Genomic DNA, 4,981 nt, shown 5'->3' on the forward strand with positions numbered 1-4,981 from the left:
GTAAATAACTTGTATATTCTTTTCTCATCTCTTCAATCATGTTTGCACAAATAAATTTTCACAAAACACCAACCTTACAACCAATTTGAAAAGGGCTCTCTAGGAGTACCTAGGATGTTTTGGGTGCCTAACACCTTCCCATTACATAACCAACCCCCTTACCCAGATCTCTGTCTCTTTTACTAGTTTTTGATTCGATAAAACTTTTAGGGTTTTGTTCGCTTTCTAACCATTCCTTTGGATAAATAGAAGTGCGGTGGCGACTCGACTTGTATGATTTACCTTAGATTTAGTCAATATCTCTAATGGTAACGAATACCCCGCTACACTATGCTCTTTAATTGTTAATTTAATCAAGAGTTCATCAAGAGTTTGAAGCTTGTTTGCCTTAGAAGCCCTAATCCATGTGGATATCTTGTGTGACTTTCTCAACAAGTTTCTTCACATTTGGTCAAAGATATCAAGGAATACTCTATTGTAAATCATCTAAAGCATATATTATCCTCCATGAATCCCCAAAGATCAAAAGAGCTTCAAGTTTGCAAGTTGGTTCAAAGAGTATGACCAAAGAAAGTCAACTGGTCAAATCTAGGGTTCCCTAGACCCTACCTCCTATAATTTTTGTCATATGAAAATGATTTCAAAATAAATGTTAGTCTTCATGACATTACAAACCACTTTAATGTTGACATCAAGGCCTAATTTTTCATGGAAAGTAATTTTTTATGGTGAAAGATTTTAGGTCATTTTGTATGTGCCTTAGTTAGGAGGTCAACTTCCAAGAACCATAACTTGCTCAATTTTTATGATATGAAGTCCATCCAAGGTTGATGATTAAATTCAAGATGTCTTCTCCAACTTTGTTTCGTTGATGAAGGTCAAAATCAACTTGTAAGGGCATGTACCAAGGGTAAATATTATAGGTCATTTTGGGCCATCATCATTGAACAAGCAATTTTCCTCAACTTTTAAAATCCATAACTTCCTCATGAAAGATTAAAATGGTGTCAAATTTGTGACCAAATGGAATATGAATAAAAGAGCTACAACATTTATGAAGGAACCATTTTCATTTGAAGCTCATAGAAAAAGTTATTCAAGGTGGAAAAAATGGTAATTTGACTTTTAACTTAGAAAATTTTCAACTATGTTTGTTTCCTCCAACTTCCACCTCCAAATTCATCATGATCCAAGCTCCAAATGGAAAAAATTTCAACAAAAAAGTTGTTCCCCTTCATGTTAGATTTCTAAAGAGTCTAAGATCGTAGAATTTGGATCAAAACTTAGGGACTTGCGTATGGTTCCTTTGCATGGCCCTATTTGGAAACATTTGTGATCAACTTTCAACCAATAATACATGGCCTCATGAATTGCTTTCAGTATTACTTGTGTATGATTTTGGACTCATTCCAATCATTCTTTGGGCCTTGTTAAATTCCCATGCAACAATGCACACTAGGGTTGCTATCTTTGGCATTTGAATGGAAGGGTGTGAAAATCTATTGAGAAGTCTATAAATGCAACTCATTCTGCTCGGAATGAAGGACCCTTGGCACAAGCTTTGACCTGCAAACACTCCCACCCTCCATTAATAGAATTTCTTGAAGATTTCTCTTTAAGTCGAGTTTTGATTCCCATTCTGTTTTAGAATTGAAACTCCAAGAATTCAAAGCCCTTTTGCATCCAAATCATCTCCTGCAAGCTAGTAGAAGCAAGCCCAAGCAAATTGAGATCAAGATCAAGCTTGATCACTGCAAACAGAAGGTGAATTTTGTGAAAAATTTCTTCTTCGATTCTCCCTCAATTTTCCTTCATTTCACTTGATTTTTGGTTGGCTGAAGTCCTACATATGTAGGAAACAAGATTGAGTTGCTTTGAGGTCAAATCGAAGCAACTCAGTTCATACTCCTAAATTTTTAATTCCACATATCTTTCAATATAGTGAGAATTGGACAGTTTTTAGGGAAGATTTGGATTCCTGACATTTTTCTCTTCAAATTAATGTATGCACGATGGTGGACCAGTCCGGTGAGGTCCACCGGAGAAGATGACCGGAGCCCTAGCTCTGGTGATGCGATGGCAAGGTCCTATCCATCAGATCATCTTATCACGTTCTAATATTGGCCATTGGTTCATACACTCATGTTGCAAGCGCGTTGACTGAGGTGTACCATGAATGATACGCGCTTGGCCATAAGATCTGCCACCTCAATTAATGAGGGAGATCTGATGGCCCTTGTTTTTTTGCTTTTTATTTTTTATTCTGATTTTATGTTTAACCCATTTGTTTTATTTTATTCATAGAAATTTCATTTTTAATCCAAAAAATAAAGGACTTTCACAAAAAAATCTTTAAATATTTTCCTCTTCCATATTTTGAATTAAAATCATTTTTTGGATTAATTTTGATATTTTTTGTGAATTAAATCATTTTTGACTTGTGTCATACCGCAATTTTGTCCGGCCATTTGTGGTTTACCCATGAGATCTCTTTGTTTCAAATGCCTATTTGCATAAGTGTATCCATAATCTAAAATATGGTTTGAATCTTTTTACATTACTAACCCAAAACTTATTTTTTTTATTAGTAAGTATTAAGAGTCATGTTATTATTTCTATGATCACTATTTACTAGTCCATTTACACGTCCCAAGTATTTATACCAAGTTCTAAGTTCTTCATGGATTCCCAAATTAAATTTGCATTTTTTAGAAACATGAATGTGTTTTTTTTTAAAACTAAAAGTCCCATATTTAGATTTTTGTATAGAATTGTGTTTTTTTTTAAATTAAAAGTCCCATATTTAGATTTTTGTATTTAAAATAGAATTGTGTTTTTTTAAAAGTCTCATATTTAGATTTTTGTATTTAAAATAGAATTGTGTTTTTTTTAAAATTAAAAGTCCCATGTTTAGATTTTTGTGTTTAAAAATAGAATTGCGTTTTTTAATTAAAAGTCTCATGTCTAGATTTTTGTGTTTAAAATAGAATTGTGTTGTTTTTAAATTAAAAAGTTCCATATTTAGATATTTGTATTTAAAATAGAATTGTGTTGTTTTTTTTAAAATTAAAAGTCCCACATTTAGATTTTTGTGTTTAAATTAGAATTGTGTTTTTTTTAAAAATTAAATTACTATACTTAGTTTTTGTGTTAAGTTAGAAATATTTTGGTTTTAAAATTAAGTCATTATACTTAAATTAGGAATTTGTTGTTTTTAAAATTAAGTCATTATACTTAAATTAGAAATTTGTTGTTTTTAAAATTAAGTCATTATACTTAAATTAGAAATTTGTTGTTTTTAAAATTAAGTCATTATACTTAAACTAGAAATTTATTGTTTTTAAAATTAAGTCATTATACTTAAATTAGAAATTTGTTGTTTTTTAAAATTAAGTCATTATACTTAAATTAGAAATTTGTTGTTTTTAAAATTAAATCATTATACTTAAGTTAGAAGTGTATTGTTTTTAAAAGTTGAATGATTAGCATAAATAAATAAATATTGAGTTAAATTTTGAAAAGATTAAAAGGTAATTACATAATTAAAATTTAATTCAATAAGCCCCAAATAATCCAAGCACACATTTGTCTTAAAAAAAAACCCAAGGTAATTACAGTGAAATTTGCTACAAATGGAAATAAATCCTAAAGACCAAAGTCAGGTAATCAAATTGAAATCTCTTTGAACCGGGGTGCGCCTCCAACCTTGCTGTATTACAACCCACTTTTCCATTCCATCAAAGTCACTTCATTCCTGTAACCTGCAAAGAGAAAAAAAAGCTTAAATAAAAAGCACTTTTCAGAAGCGCTTAAGAAACTGAGAAACAACAAAATAAACTACTTGTCTCAAAACTTTACCCAGCAGGTTAACATGAATACTCAAAAAAAGCATTTTGACAATAGCTTAAAACAGTAACAGATTATCAAAAATAGAATCCCATATTACCTGTAGAAAAAGTGTACAACAGGAAGGAGGTTTTAAGACTTAAAAAAACTCTTCATAAAGGGATTGAGAAGTTAACAAGAAGGACAAAACAATTTTTCGAAAAAACGATACGGGAACAGAACAATTTTTTCAAAAAAAACCATACGAGAACGGAGCAATCTCTTTCAAACCCAGAACACATAGCAGCAATATATCTCAAAAAACCCTAAAAGCAAAACAGAAATACATTTCTTGAAATCCCAGAGAAAATCTAAAACAACTTTCACGAAAACAGACAAAGAAGCATGTTGAGGAAGAAAACTTACCTGAAACTGTGACGGGTTGCCGACGACGGACTCAGATCAAAGCGCTCTCTTTTTCGCCTGAAGCCACCACTCACCTCCTTCTCCGTGGTAAATATAACGAACCCCTTTTATTTTTAAATCGCAACATGCAACGCTTTGAGTTTTGTTTGGGAATTTCAGAGTCCGGATTCGAATTCGGGAGGTTGTAGGTAGTGGGTTAGGTCACGTTTTGGGTAGGGTTACCGGAGATAGACGGAGGCTCCGCCGTGAGCCGCCGCCTCCAGTCGTCTTCTCCAAGAGAGAAGAAATTTTTTAGGGTTTCGGCAAAGCTCCTTCTGAGCCTAAGTTTGCAGAGAGAGAGAGACGCTTAGGTTGGAAAGTGAAGAGAGAAAGTGAAAATAGAAAAAGACGTTTCAATTTTCTTTATTTTTTTAGTTTTAACACGGCCAATGGAATGTGAAAGTAATGGTGACAAGTGTCACCAACCCTGGACACTTGTCACCGTTCAGTAAAAGAAGCCTCCTAGGTCAACAAGTTTGACCAGACCCTTTATGGATTTTCCTTTGCTCTTAGGCCCATGTTCCTTGATTGTTCACACCCCCACAGTTTAGAATAGAATAAATATTTTGATTGTTAATATTATTTTATTTTATTTTCGAAGTTTTAGATATACTATTGTTAATATTATTTTATTTTATTTTTGAAATTTTAATTACACTATTGTTAATGTTATTTTATTTTATTTTCGAAA

At 32.1% G+C, this 4,981-nt stretch overlaps 1 long non-coding RNA gene across 1 annotated transcript; it reads right to left on the bottom strand.

The window, feature by feature from the left end:
- Positions 1 to 3,534: 3,534 nt before the first annotated feature.
- On the bottom strand, positions 3,535 to 4,671 carry LOC127103115 (uncharacterized). Its single transcript, XR_007794754.1, has 2 exons — positions 4,252 to 4,671; positions 3,535 to 3,761 (listed from the first exon to the last, which is right to left on the bottom strand). It is a non-coding gene; the product is annotated as an uncharacterized LOC127103115 (long non-coding RNA).
- Positions 4,672 to 4,981: the final 310 nt, after the last annotated feature.

The sequence above is a fragment of the Lathyrus oleraceus genome, chromosome 7, assembly GCF_024323335.1.
Source record: "Lathyrus oleraceus cultivar Zhongwan6 chromosome 7, CAAS_Psat_ZW6_1.0, whole genome shotgun sequence".
In the NCBI taxonomy this organism is placed as follows: domain Eukaryota; kingdom Viridiplantae; phylum Streptophyta; class Magnoliopsida; order Fabales; family Fabaceae; genus Lathyrus; species Lathyrus oleraceus.